At 44.5% G+C, this 15779-nt stretch overlaps 1 protein-coding gene across 2 annotated transcripts in view; it reads left to right on the forward strand.

Moving 5' to 3' along the window:
- The window catches only part of ARMH4 (armadillo like helical domain containing 4), a 257111-nt gene that overhangs the window by 444 nt on the left and 240888 nt on the right, over window positions 1–15779 (forward strand). The window lies entirely within an intron of this gene.

The raw sequence follows: 15779 nt of genomic DNA on the forward strand, positions 1-15779 counted from the left end.
GAGAGTGTTTATTTGGCCTGTCTGAATGAACTGCTTCTCTGATCGGTGCACCTAGACAATAAGAAAGCAGGCCTTCTCAAAGGGTCTAAAAATGCCAAGAGTCCAGGAAGGGTTTGTTTGAGGTTAAAGACTAGAAATAATCTCACCTATTCTCATACATCACAAGCTGGAGTGTTGCATGATGCTTTTTTTTTTTTTTTGCTAATAATCATTTTGATGTAAACAGGTTTGTGTATCACTGGAGTATCCCCATACATTTTAACACACTAATTAGTGCCAAAACGTTATGGTAATATGAAATTAAAAGATAATTAGGCAGGATGTTGCTCCTCTACTTCATGGAATAGTGCTGTCTGTTTCTACCATAAGAAACAATGATGCTTGTTGTTTACTTAATTAGGATGACTTAGCAACTGAATGATGCTGTCCTGATGTATGGTCTTAGGCAAGGAGTGCTTTACCTGGCTGTTATAATACACCTCAAGTAAATTACCAGGTTGAAGGTGATGCAGCAACTCCAGACATTCAAGAATTGTTGTAATGTCCAGGTAAAATATGCTTCAGAATGTCTTTATTATTCAGATACTGATCACTTAAATTTAATTCTACAGAGTTATGATATCACATCTGTGGTATTAACTCTATCAAGACCCAGGTTTTTAACATCACAAAGCAGCCTCATGGGAAGTCACAGCACAGCTCTCATTTATACACTGGCAGCCAAAGCCATATTATAACATCATGAGACCTGATTCAGTAAAGGTTTTCTACAGTTCTGTGCCTGTGGGAAGCTCCGTGATAAATCAGGTCTTAGATGTGGTCCTCACTTTTGTCAGACGTTTCTATGCTGAATGTCAGATCTAAGGATGTGAGTTGACGTTATAGGGCACTGAATGGTTACAAACCCAGTAAATTCATTTTATGTAGAGCAACTTGCTTTATATGAAAATATTCCATAACATACTACAACCCGAATAAAATAAGTGCAACGTGTTAATTCACAGTTGTTTAATGTGAAATTCAAGTGGTCGACATAATTCATTTTAAGGCTAGACATTGAGATATAACTTTGTTTAAAGGTACTTAATAGAATCTTTTATGCCACATCTGCTAATATAGAGCATACAGGAATGGCATGTTGTGTATGTTCGTACAGTGGGAAGGAGATGACTACTTGTGTAGTCTTCCACTTGACTTTGGAACAAAGGGATTATGGACTAAATGCCACTGAAGACTGAAAGCAAGCAGCATATTAAAACAAACCCCAGCAATATTGTGTGTTGAATATGGGTTTATATTGATGGATGTAAAATGCCTCATTTCAGATGCTGCATTGCTTGCCAGTTCCCAAGATGGCTTTAGCCTCAGACCTTTGGATTTTGATTGTGAAGCACATTGAAAAGTTTGTATTTGGCCAAGTAGGTTATGTTTTTTGAAGTAAACTGAGCTCTGTTTTCTTATAAATTGAAATCCTGCTGATTAGGTACTGGCTATAAAGCTACAGCAGCAGTCTGGGTTAAGGTGTACAACAGAATGTTTAAACAACTCCTCTGTGGTTGTCACATCTGTCTTTTTGTATTTTTAAACTCAGTGGTTCCTTCCTAATCCTTTTGGCTTCCAACTTAGGCAGAACTAGGGCTGGAATATACCATTTGTCTGTAGTAGGAACGAGGATGCTAAGTGAGAAATTCAGATCATATATTATCAGACTTGTAAACTAAAGAATGGGGGTGGCAGGAGATGGCCAATGAAATTGACGTCACTCCCCAAGCAATACAGGAAGTGGGAGGAGAAAATAACAAAATCAATTGGCTCAAAAAAAGCAGAAAAGGTGACTAGAAAGTGCAACAAATCAAAAATTGGAAAGCTATGACTACAAATGCTCGTAGTTTGGGCAATAAAATCCCAGCCCTGCAGGCCCTAATGGTGGAAGCGGACTTGGACATAGTTGCTGTTACAGAGACCTGGTTCTCTGAGTCTCATGATTGGGATATGGCTATACTGGGCTATAACTTATAAGGAAGGACAGAGAGGACAGAAAAGGGGGAGGAGTAGTTCTTTATGTCAAAAACAATATCCAAGCAACTGAACTGCAAGAAATGTGAGGTAAACAAGAAGCATTATCGGCCATCCTAAAAAAAAAGATGATGGTGCATCCATGTTTACTGGAGTGGTTTACAGGTCTCAGACTCAAATGGAAGAACTAGACAGAGATCTCGTTGAAGACATCCAAAAGGTGGGAAAGAAGGGAGACATATTGATTGTTGGAGATTTTAATCTGCCGGACATAGACTGGAGAATCCCTTCTGCAGAATCTACTAGCAGCAGAGAAATCGTGGATGCCTTGCAAGGGGCTCTGTTCAAACAAATGGTAATGGAACTCATGAGGGAGGGAGTTATACTCGACCTAGTGCTCACTAATGGGGATAATGTCTCTAATGTCCGGGTGGGTGCCCACCTCAGCACCAGTGATCATCAAACGGTATGATTTGATATTGCAAATAGGATACAGAGAGGTCACACAAAGACCCGAGTTTTGAATTTTAAAAATACAGACTTTGTTGAAACGGGGACGTATCTGAGGTTGAACTAGAAGGCCTGGAGAAAATGAGAGAGGTGGAGCCATAGTGGGCCAAACTAAAAGGAGCAATTACAAAGGCAACAAATCTATGTTTAGAAAAGTAAACAAAAGTAAAAGAAATAATAAACCGATCTGGTTCTCAAAGGAGTGGCTGATAAAATAAAAGCAAAAGAACAGTGTTCAAGAAATATAAAGGATCCCAAAAAGAGGAACACTGAGGGAGACTAAGAAAGAAAGCAAAAAGTCAGGAGGATTAAAGGATTGCCAAAGAGGTAAAATGAGTTGAAAAACATTTTTCAGATATATCGGAGAAAGGTCTGAAGTGGTATAGTGACATTGAAAGGTGAAAAAGATCAATGTGTGGAGAGAGACGAGGAAAAGGCAGAAATATTAAATACTTCAGTTCGGTATTCACTAAAGAAAATCCTGGAGAAGGATCATCGCTAGTTGACAAGAAATGTGGATGGGGGTAGAGTAGATATAACTCCGTTTACAGAAGAGAATGGGAAGAGCTAGGAAAACTGAAAGCAGACAAGGGCATGGAGCCGGATTAGGTACATCCCGGGATACTGAAGGAGCTCAGAGATATGCTGGCAGATCCACTGAAGAACCTGTTCAATAGATCACTGGAAACGGGAGTGGTGCCACAAGATTGGGAGCAGAGAGGAGGCTGGAAAATACAGGCCGGTTAGCCTTACCGCGATGGTGGGAAAACTAATGGAGACTCTGCTGAAGGAAAGGATAGTGAACTATCTACAATCTGGTGGTTTACTCAACCTAAGGCAGCATGGATTCACCAGTGGAAGGTCCTGTCAGACAAATCTGATTTTTTTTTTTTTTTTTTTTTGATTGGGTAACTAGAGAATTGGATCAGGGAAGATTGCTTGAAGTAATTTACTTGGATTTAAGTAAAGCTTTTGATACAGTTCCACATAGGCTTGGGAGCAGGTGCCAGGGTAGAAGCGTGGATTGCAAACTGGTTGGCTGACAGAAGACAGTGTGTTACGGTAAATGGAAATACTCTGAAGAGAGAATGATGTTAAATGGAATGTCACAGGGATCAGCTTTGGGACCGATTCTGTTTAATATCTTTGTGAGCGACCTGGCGGAAGGGATAGAAGGTAAAGTTTTTCTATTTGCGGATGATACTAAGATCTGCAACAGAGTAGACATGTCTGAAGGAGTAGAGAAATTGAAAAGTGATTTAAGAAAGCTTGAAGAATGGTCAAAGATTTGGTAGTTGGGATTCAATGTCAAGAAGTGCAGAGTCATGCATCTGGGGTGTGGCAATCTGAAAGAGTTTTAGGTGATGGGGTGAAAGATTAATTTGCATGGACTGGGAGAGGGACCTTGGTGTGATAGTGTCTGATGATCTGAAGGTGGCAAAGCAATGTGACAAGGCACTAGCTAAAGCCAGAAGAATGCTGGGCTGCACAGAGAGAGGAATAACCAGTAAGAAAAAAAGAGGTGATAATCCCCTTGTACAGGTCCTTGGTGGGGCCTCACCTGGAGTACTGCGTTCAAAACTGGTGCCCGTATCTCAAAAAGGATAAAGTCAGGAAAGTGGTTCAAAGAAGAGCGACCAAAATGGTGAGGGATCAGCATTGGAAGACTTTTGAGGAGAGGCTGAAGGATCTGAATATGTACACCCTGGAAGAGAGGAGGTGCAGGGGAGATTTCATACAGAACTTCAGATATCTGAAAGGTTTTATTGATGCACAATCGTCAAATCTTTTACCATTGGAAAGAAATCAATAGAACTAGGGGTCTTGAAATGAAACTCCAGAGAGGATGACTCAGAACCAATGTCAGGAATGCCCTGGAATACCTGGAATGCCCTTCCAGAAGAGGTGGTGAAGACGAAAACAGTCAAGACATTCAAAGGGGCATGGGATAAACAATGTGGATCCCTAAAGGCTGCTAGAGGATGGGAATAAAGAAAAGAGTGCATGGGGGTAACTGGGGGTAACTTGCTGGTGTGGCAGTTGCTAGCCTTAACAATTAAGCCATTATTGCTCTCTGCTTCAACAGTAGTGAGAAAAGGGGAATTGGATTCAGATAGCAACCGAGGGCCCCGACTTTTACTGTTTGGGGAACAAATAAACATGGGGGTAACTATCTGATGCGGCGCTTACTAACCTTAATCACTAAACCTGATACTTTTGATGCAACTCCAACATTGCTCTCTGCTTTTACGGCAACGGTTAAGGGAAACTGGATTCAAACAGCATCCGAGGGCCCTGAATTTTATGGTCTGGGAAACTGATAAGCATGAGGGTAACCTGCACAGTGCAGCAGATACTGGCATAAGCTTGCTGAGCAGACTGGGTGGAATATTTGGGCCTTTTCTGCCATCATTTCTATGTTTCTATATTCACAACTACCCAAGGATTCTTTCCCCCCTATTTTATATCCTCTCTCCCCCGTAGCCCAGTCAGTGCAGGGATATTCCTTAATCAGGAGGCAAGCACTAGGGTCCTTCTGTAGCCCTGCAATCATGGGCCTTAAATCTGGCTACTACGTGTCCTTGTGTGGTGACAGTGACCCCTTCATGGTAAGGGCTGTGTGAAAGCTACCTCCACAACATCCCCCAGCCCCGGCCAACCCAGGAAGTGCCAGGAATCAAACCCAGGCCCTTCCGCAGTCACCAGGCCTGTCCGTATCTGTTAGTTTTATACAGCTGGGTGTGGGCGGGAGGGTTTTTTTTTATCTTAGCTCAAGTTACTTTAGCAAATATTGTCAGACAGATTAAAGAAGGTGAGCAATCTGAGAAATGAGCTCTGCACACACATCCACCTAAGGAAGCAAAGAGCTACAATGCTATCTAGACCATGCTGATAATGCCCAGCTAATTTTCACAAGGTTAACTTAATTCAGGAAGGACGTTAACTAATGGCCATGACAGCATTTAGAACCTTCTCTAAACTTCATGGCAGTCACTCCCAGCCCACTCTCTCCTTCTCCGTTCAGTTTTCTGGGTTTTAAAACAAGAGATCTAAGATACAGACACCACACTGTTCAGCCTTTTTTTTTGGATATGGGTGGGGGAGGGGGAGCTAGGAGAGCTAGCATAGTCTCTAGAGAAAGCCTGGCCATGCCCACACCCGTTCAGACTCTCCCTTCATTTCATTTGCACGCGCCCCTCTTATTGCAGTTTTCAGTAGAATTATCTGGTACATTTATATGATTTGGCTTTTTTTTTTTTTTATGGCTGCTTCTGGTGCATAGTTCAGTGTAAGCGAGGGAAGAGGCATCAGCCGAGGAATAGGGATTGGTAGGGGTAGCTCTTCTTAAGCTTTGTGTTGAATGTGAGAAAAGAGGGGACATTTATATTATCTTAAACTTTTTAAAACACAATAACTACCGATTAGTTAAAATGTGGGGTTTTTTTTTCCACCCAGAAACAACAAATGATTCAATTGGTTCAGTGGAGACAGGTGTTAATGTTGGGCAAGGTTATATATGGCCTGCTTTTGTCCTCTGTGAGATTGAGTCATCTGTTTTGTGGCCAGATAGTAGGATGTGGTGAACAGCTATTTGGGCAGGCTGCCCAGAAGGCTGAATAGGGTGAAAGTTGGCATATAATGAAGCATTTTGGCCTGCACTATTTAAGCCATTGAATGCATTCACTTTCTCATTGCTTTCTGAGTAAGCTTCATCCCTTTTCAGGCATGCAAAGTTGCTGGGGTGATGTCAGTCACTTATAGAAAAAAAAAAAAGCAGGGAAACCACACTGAGCATGCTCCGACCGTGATGTCTGTGTGATCTAAGGGTAAGAAGCCAAAAAAGCCTGGCCATATATTTACCTCCATACTACCCCATTTGCCTATTTTTTTTTAAACAGTCCTTCTCCCAAGATCCAGGGGATTCAATGGGAAAATCCCAGCACTCACACATACAATATATCATATCATTATAGCCTGAAAACAAACCTCCCATGCTTTAGAAAGTTCAGGATATGAGGAACTGCTGACATGGAAGGCCAGCATGTGTCGAAATGTTACATCCCTCCTCCCCCAACATACACATCCACAACCACATTTTCATCTGTCCAGTCTTTATTCTGTATCCTTCACTTATGGCTTTCCTATCCATGAAGGCACCACATGCCTTTCCCTTACGCACACATGCAATCCTCAGCTCCTCACAGTCTCACACTGCTGTTCCGTACAGGCCAGCAAGATTACTGGCACTAACCACTGGATCCTCGCCTGTCACACTGCATCACATATCCTGCATCCCTGGCAGTATAGAGTGGGCTCTCCCTTCATACATCCCACTTCATCATGCACCCTGCAACTTCTATACCACATCTGCTTGAAATGATGCCTTCTGGGTTAGGAGGACATGGACAGCTCATGCTGTCATTGCTGTGAACAGGAATGCATGTCAGTACTCATGGAAGTAACCATGTCCTGCACAAACAGACATCTGGAAGACACAGAGTGACTGCTGCCACTCATTGTTTTTGCCTCTTCTGTAATGCATGCCGTTTTTAGAATGATCAAAGTTCACAAGATGCCGCTCAGCTGTGCCCAGGCAGCACAAACAGATGTGGGTCTGTTAAGTGCTGATAAAGTGCCACCCTGGTGGTGATGGTGGAAACGGTGCGGCCTATGCAGTAAAACGGGCGCTGGTACTGAGTGCCCGTTGTCTTAACATGCGCGCAGCTAACACTGAGAGTCAGCGTTAAAAAGGGTGCGCTAAAAGAGAATTGTGCATCTGTAGTGCTCAACAATCAGGCACAGAATACGAGCGTCCATTTTCATCCCATTTTCTTTTTTTTGTTATAATTCACTTCAGCAACCTCAGCAAAATATTAGGCACCCTTGCTTTGGATGTCTAAATTGTGTGGTCATGAGAAAAGTGGGTTTCTTTTAATCAAATCAAAATATACGATTATTTATCACCACCAAAAAGCAGTAAATTAAAGTGTCGCAAGCATACTAAGGAGGTGGACACACTTATTGCAACACAGAAAATCTATTTTTTAATGATTTTCATGAGCCTTTAACTGTAAGTTGACTTTATTCTACCTCCGAGGCTGGAGTTAAATTTACTGCATTAAAAAATGTGCATTGGGTGCCGAGCGCTTTACTGCATCGGCCGGTAATATCTCATGACCTCATCTCCATGCAATTTATATCTGACAGCCGCTATCGGGTACGCATTTGTTTGGCACATCCAAAATGCACACCCAATCTTATTGAATCGAGTGCTGGTCTAGCACATCCAAAATGTGCTTCCAACCACTCGGAAACCCGTGCCCTAGGCTGATCGCACTTTATTGCTTTTGTCCTAGTATAGCTAAATGCAGAAAGCACAGAACATTTAAAGATCCAATCGTATAGGAGCCTAAAGTTATTAATTATCCTATTCAGGGAAATGAGTGTCATAGCAGTGTTCAGCTTGACCAGGTTAAACCACGTGGGGAAAACAATGTTAATCACTTATCCCTTTTTAACAACTTTTTTTCTGTAAAGTGTGGCAAGTGAATAAGAGTGTATTCCATTCTTGACAGGGATGTAGACAAAAAGCAAGTGGGACCATGGGGGTGGGAGAGAGTTGAAGGGAATGTGGCCAGGGCTGGCGTTCTCCTACACACACACACATACATACATACACTCACTCTCACTCATACACACACACACACACACATATGTGAACATACCCGCAGAAGCAGCGGGGCTGACAGGCATTCAGCTCCTGTCTCTTCACTCCTTCCAGCCTCTCTCCTGGCATTTCAACTGTGCCAGGAAATTGCACAAAAAATCACAGCCATGTGGCTGCTCTCACCTCGGGATAAGCATTGGCATGGCTCTGCTCCGTCTCTGCAGGGAACTGGAACTGATTTACTCCACCAGCTCTGCTCTGTTTCTGTGGGGGAGCCAGAGCTGACTGACCGTTAGGGAAAAGGTGGCAGAACACCATCCTTGGTTGTTCGGTTAGACGTTAAGCCCTGGGTGACAAACACAAGAAGGAGCTGAATTAGCCCAAGTTTGAAACTTGTGAGCTGTAGTGCTTATCAAGGCCAGGGCTGAAACTTTGATGACTGGCATTATTAACGTAAGTTTCAAACTCCTGCTGATTCATCCCTTTTGGTGTCTTATTTTTTTTTTTTCTCTGCAGCATCTACTTCAGTATCACCCTTTCTACTCCTGTTGATTGAAGAGGAGGGAACAACTGGAGGGAAGGGGCTGGGTTAAGCAGCAGAGCGCTGTTCTCTCTTCCCTTATCTTCTCTGCAGGAGAGGGTCTCGAGCAGAGCACCCCTGCTGCTCTACCTCTTAGGTCTGAAAAGAAATGTAGGAACTGCTTCCAGGCTGTTCCCCCCCCCCCCCCCCCATAAATTAAGCTCTGATCCTTGATTGGGTTGAGTTGAACAATGCTGTGAAACCCATTTCCCTCAGCAGGGTTGTGATTAATCACTTTAGGCTTCTATAGGATTAGATCTTTAAGTGTACTTTGCTCACTCTGTATTTGAAATTGTGGACTGAATTTTAGCTTTGTCATTTTCGTTGTGCTGGATGCGCAGGCATCACGCACGCGTTCATGCTCATTGCCTGACGAGAGACAGAATGGCAGCCAGCACCTCGGCCATCGCCCACCCGCTGCCACCTGCTCATCCATATTTCCTACAGCCAGTCCTCTGAGAGCAATAGTGGGATGACTTATTTATTTATTTTTGGATTTTATATACTGGATGTTCCTGTATAATATACATATCACCAGCGTATCAGGTCTGGCATGTCCTGTCTCCTGTCTTCCTGCGTAAGAAGAGTAGGGCCCATGCACACGATGTGCTGCTACCATGGGTGTGGGTCTTTTCCCTGGATTAATGCTTTGCTCAGAGCAATTGATGCCATGGATGAAAATGGCGCCCATATTCCTCCAAATGTTCTCTCCCCTTCTTCTCCCTCCCATAAAAACTATTTCTTCCTCCATTCCCCCTCAGAGCATTATCCCCCTTCTCCTTTCATTCATTTTCTCCCCCTCCCGCCATACATTCTCACCTCCTCTCCCTTCCTTCCAGGAATTCTCTCTCTCTCCCTCCTTTCTAGTATTCCCTCTTCTTTTATTTGCTATCCATTCTCTCACTCCTTCTCCCCCCCCTCCCTCTTTCTTACACCTTCCCACCTCCAGGCATTCTCTCCTCCTCCATTCTGTCCACAAGGCCCAGGTGTCTCTTGTCCTGGATCCAGGGCTGCTTTAACCATTTACTGAGTTCTGAGCAAACATTTGTAGATGGGGGCCCCCCTTATATTTTTTTTCCAGATCTCCCTACAGGCCCCATTTCACACCAACCACTCATATCCCTAAGTCCCAGTTCTTTCCTGTACATGCAAGCCCCCCCCCCCCCCCCAGTCTCTATCCTCACTCTCTCCCCCTCCCTCACCCCCACAGAGAGCTTCAAGCAAGCCTCTTCACATGCTGCTTATAAGTGTAAAAAACACCTCACCAAAAATGCCCTCCATTGAATAACTGTATTTTAAAAGTTTTCATAGTCACATGGTGGTTTCTTTTAAAGATTTTAGCTCACTTGGAAAATCTAAATGACTGACTCTGAGGTCAGTATTTCAAATAGCTTCTCTGGCTAACTTTCGGGATAGCCAGATAAACCCCCGAGGTTTGCATTTTTCCCCAGCAAATCATTGCCTGGACAGAATTTCCCCGCACAAAAAAAAAAAAAAAAAAGGCAGTGTAGGAGGCATTCCCAAGGTATGGGTTCAAATTATCTGAGTAACTCTGGGTAACTAACAATTATCCAGATAAGTTGGGGTAACTTTAGACCAGATATTCAGAAGTTGTGGCTTTGGGCTGAATATCTAGATACAATTACCCAGGAAAAGTTGGATGAATATTGATGTCTTATGAAATTGTACATTTATAAACACAGGCACATGCTGCACACTCACACCCACTCTGCTTTTGTGCCCTGATCTTTGCTTCTCGAGTGGCTGCTCCTTCATCTATGGTACTGGCACCTCTTCTCTTTGTACTGCGCCTATGCAGTCCAAACAGTTCATCAGGGAGCCACTCAACCTTGGGTAAAGAGGAGAGGTGCGGGCACCAGTAAAGGAGCATCAAATCTGCCTTATTAAAGGGGCAGGGGCACATAAGCCTGTGGTGATTTCAGTGCTGCTGACCTGCATCTTTATGGCGTTTGCAGCTAGCATTTGTCTTAGTTGCCTCCTCCTACGCTGTCCACATCCAGCCAGCACCATTGCTGCCCAACCCAATGAGTGTGCCAGTGGTATATCCAGCACCCCCCTTGTCTCCTGGTACCCCAGGCAATCGCCCAGTTCACCCTAACCAAAAGCCGGCCCTGGCTTTGCTGTTCACTTTTTGGACTCTGTCCACTAATGAGAGTCTTGTTTTTTTTTAATGGTTTTTCAAATGAACCTGGGCCTTACAAGACAGCTGATTCTGATCAGGCTGTCTTCTGGATACAGGGAGGTAGAAGTGGAGGGGATACAGATGTTCCGTTGGCAGATGGAGGACTCTGAAAGCTCGGCACGCTCCTTTCTGAATCACAGATGTGCCTGGGAAGGGGAAACATGTTTAAAGAAAATGTTTGGTGGTTTGTTTTTTTTTTGCGTGAACGGCGGGTGTGTGTGTTTGGGTACAGGGTAGGGTCACACAGTGACCGTAAGAAAGAGCGGTGGAAGTAGGGAAACATGGCTACGGTGGTGAGATGATTGTGCAGTAAGTAAGGTCGAGCACTGCTGATTTTAAACAGACAAGTGCCACGATGTTCTGTGGCAACTGTGGTATTGTCTCTTTAAAGCAGGCAGAAATGGGACTTTTATACAACTTATTTTCCTGCTTTCCATTCAGTGGAGTCAGTGTGGCATCATGGATCAGCTCCCATGATTTTCCATGGGAGGAAAAGGAAATAAAATGCACCTTTTTATCCTCCCTTGGACATAGTGGGAGTGAGGCAGGCATGGAGGCTGACCAGACTGACCCCTATTCTGAGTCAGAGAAATTTCTTCAGGGGGATGGGAGTGGGTGCGGAGGGAGACTATAAACCTCATATCTAGATGGGTGAATAAGCCTTTGGGGGTGGGAAGGGAACCTGGCAGTAAAAGTATAGGTGAGCTCTGCCTCCTGGGTCCTCTGATTATCTTTATTTAGGTCAATGCTTCCACAGGCACGCCTACATTTACAGAAATGATGTGTGGCACACCAGCTTCCACGGAGCAGGCAGTGTGGACCTGGAAAGGACTCGTATGGTCAGAAGAGCTAGAGAAGCAGTGAAAGCCCCCAAAACTCTCTCTTCCAAATTAAAAAAAAAAAGGGGAGAGAGGGGATAGAGGCACACATGAACCCGTCACAATGGAGCAGTTCCCGCTGCGTGCAAGTGCAAGAGAAGGGGGCAGGTGACTCAGTCAGTTACCTTGGCTATTGCATGCGTGTGGCTGCCAGAACCCCTCCACTGCTGTTGCTCACAAGGCTCTCTGAATGAATCACATCCAGCGCTCGGTGCATGCTCTCCCGGTCTCTCTCAGCCTGTGGATAAGACAGAGGCTGGAAGGACTCAGAGAGGAGGAAGCTTAGAAGGGGGAAGGTGAGGACGTTCTGTGTCCACTGTGTTTGCCACACAAAGCAGAGCCCAGTTATCTGTACCCTGCATGCTGCTTGTTGATTCCCACACTCCAGGGCTCATGCTGTAGCTCGGAAAGAGAGGCATGGGGTGACTATACATATCCTCAGAAAGGAGCTTCCGCATGTTTAAGAACCACCACTGGCGCCTCTTGGTGCCGGGAGCAGAGCCCTGATACTGGACTGGATCTGAGCATCAGGCAATGGTGACTGGTCCCTGGCACACCTGACTGCTGCCACAGCACACTGGCTGGGGAAACACTCATTTAGGCCCTTGCAAATAACTTTTATAAGAGATTAATAACACACCAAATATGCAGAATATTCCTTTTTACCATAGTAAATACTCCAGGAAAACCCAATATTCTGCTGCTGCTCACCTTCTGGAGGCCTAAATAGCCAGGGGTGAGCTGACCCCCTATATAGTTACCATCCCTGCTAGAAGGCTGAATTCTGCTGTATGCTGCTGGTTTTGGCCATGCACCAAATTTTCAGGTCTGTGAGAGAACCTGGCTCACAGGTTAGCAAGTCCCGAAAATGCTGGTCTGTGTTCTCACTCAGCCTGTATTACCCAGCTGGCTTGTTGTTCTTCCTGCACAGTTACTAAAGCACCCCCAGAAGTTTGGGCACGCGTTGCTGAGAATCACTTCTGCGGGTGCTGGCAGAAAGGACTTGGGAGGTGACATTTTCCCGCCGTTTCCCCACCTTGGGGGCCGTAGCATCACTTAGGTTAAGGTTCCTGACTGCCATTCAAGAAAATTACAATAACCTTCTGTTGGGCAGGGAACCCTTACGCTGAACTGGGACTTCCCTTTTACTAACGTTATATACCAGTTTTACTGTTTTTGATCGACCAGCTACATTTCTCCAGAAAACTCATTTTACTGAAACCTTGTGCTCTCTGCAATCTTAAAAAAAACCCAAAATAAAACAAACCCCAACAAAACAAAATGACCATTCCTCATCCATAAAATGAAGAGATGGGACTTAGAGACAGAGGATTGCGTAAACATTGTGCTGTATATCGTAGCTCAGATGAGTTTTGGTGTGTGCCCGAGTAATCACGTCAGATTGCCCAAGGAGGCTAAGAAAGTGAGCGCCACTGTCCCTTCATAGAACTGAATTGAAGATGTTTGTTTTTAGATGTGAGTGCATGGGTATAGTATGAGTGTGTTAGTTTTTAATGTTAGACAGGCTTATAAAATGCAAATAAAATATTGATGCAATTTCTTGTATTCCTCTTCTGATGTATGTTGTGTAGTACTGTGGTGAAGAGGTTCTTTTTTTGTGTTGACCCTTGTGTGACTATACCTTCATAGAACTGGTCACAAAATGAGTTCATGACATTGAGCCTCGATGTGTGCAGTGTGCACATTACTGCCATCATGGCTCTGTGGCCCCCTTCACACAAGGCCTTCTTGCCAGCTGCACATCAATGAGAGGACCATCTGTTACAGCCCGTATTTGCTAAAATAGCATATCTTTTAAGCACAGGACAAGCAGTTCTTGGAAATAGTTTTTCAATCTATCCCTCTTGATTTTTCTCTGGCTCTGGTCTTTTCCTGTTCCCTTCACCTTGAAAAAGTAACTCATGCCATGAGGGTTGCGATTTTGCCAGGGTTTCCAGTATCCTTTCATGCTGGCCTGTGCAATTTACTCCTTCCACCCCCCCCCCCCCCCCCCCCCACTTTTTGCATGCATCCTCTCCTCCCCTGGTGTCAGCAGCAGCTGCATTGCAGCACCAGCCCTGGTGCATGCGAGAGCTGATAGCCTCCTGCAGTACTGCAGTGCCACTCCGTGCCAGTCAGCGGGGGTGCTCGCGAGCAATGCAGGGCCTCTCCTCCAGCACAGGATGATTGTCGCCATGGCAACCCTCCCCAGGCCTTGCACCTTCAGTGTAGGCCGAAAGCCAAGTTTCCCAAACTGTAGCGTAATCTGTACATTCTGGTGCTGTGTGCTGCCAGCTGAGTCAGGTGGCCACTGACAAAGCCCTTTTCAATGAATTAATTACTGAAGAATAAAACAAAAACTTGATTTTTTTTTTCAGGAGAGAGAAGGGTTTATCAGTGTGGGAAAAAAAACTCAAAAAGTTAATTTGGTTTGGTTAGCACATTTTTTTATCAGAGTTCACTGAAGAAAAGCAGTATTTCTGTGCCTTTATGAAAACGATTTGATGATTTTGTTGCAGGTTTATGACATTGGTTACAGTGTTCAGCTTTGACCTTTAAAACATGGCAGGCTGAAGTGTGCACCTTTTGGGTTAATACAGCAACGACACAGCTGCAAACTTATAAATTGCCTTTTAAATGTTCAAAGCCATTCACATTTTAGAAAACCTGGTTTGATGTGAATAAATGGTTGCACCCTAGGCTCGGTGCGTGTGACTCAGTTTTCCATGTGCTTCTGTGTGCACAAAAGAGAGCAGTGCTCTGGGAATGGAGTTGGGAATGTAGAATCGACACTTATGCACACATTTTCTGGTTTTGAAAAATATGGGCGTTAGTGTGTACATACAGGCCTGGATTTCCCAATAGCCACACAAGGCCTTCTGCTTTCTGCTGCAGCCCCCCCCAGTGCAGAGAACTGGAGGGGGAGGGGTGAGACAGAGCCAAAGACAAACTGCTCCAATCCCTATTCCATCCCATTGCCTCCTGGTCTCTACAGGAAGAAAAGGGTGAGGCCATAGTAGACAGGGAGCAAAGAAAACCTCCCTAATCCCCCCCCTCTCCACCCCCCCCCCCCCACTTCTCCTCTTATTTAGGGACATAAAGGGAAGAATAAGCCTGAAACAGAGCAGAGCAAAAAGAAACCCTGTGCCTCGTACCTTCTGCTCTATTGTCCCTTGGCAGGGGCAAGGGGTGTCAGCACTAAAAGTGCCTTAGGGACGTCAGATGCCTAAATCTGGCACTGAACACACGTGACTTCCACCCTCCAAAGAGGAGGTGGGGGGCTTTACATGAGTGAATGTGTGTGCGGACTAGGTCAGTTACACACAATGGTTTGCTTTGAAAATACTCAGAAAGCTCTGCCTATACAAAAATGATTCTCCTCTTGTTCAGAAACCGAACTTGAAACCTCTGTCCGGTTTTTGTTTGGTTTTTTTTTCCCTACCACAGAATATCCCTCTCCTGTGTGTTCCTAATCACTCTAGTCCTTGTGCTGAGAAGGCAAAACCATTCTCTGTGACTTTTTTTGAAAAAGATAGATAGGGTCAATTTTCCATGTAGCTTGAGTGTGCATAAGTTCACCTGCAGTAAGTAAGCAGAGGCATTACCAGATTGCTTGGCTTGGGGGGGCGGGGGGTTTCAAAAGTATGCATGCAAATTTTCCCCCCAAAATATCTGTGTACAAATTAGTATGCACATGCTCTCCCTTTTTGAGAATTGGTGCAACTTAAGGGAATATTTTGATTTAAAATATTTGCAGCTGTTACAAAATGACCCCCACACTGTCGGGGAAAAGTCTGCATTTCTCTTCTGAGATCTGTCTGTATTGGGGTTAGGGTTAGACTAGGAGAGCCCCTCTCTCTTTCCCCTTATGGTTTCTAGCAGTAAGGGGTGGCCTGGTCACTCTGACAATTTTCTCCCACATTC

The sequence above is a fragment of the Rhinatrema bivittatum genome, chromosome 4 (assembly GCF_901001135.1).
Source record: "Rhinatrema bivittatum chromosome 4, aRhiBiv1.1, whole genome shotgun sequence".
Classification (NCBI taxonomy): domain Eukaryota; kingdom Metazoa; phylum Chordata; class Amphibia; order Gymnophiona; family Rhinatrematidae; genus Rhinatrema; species Rhinatrema bivittatum.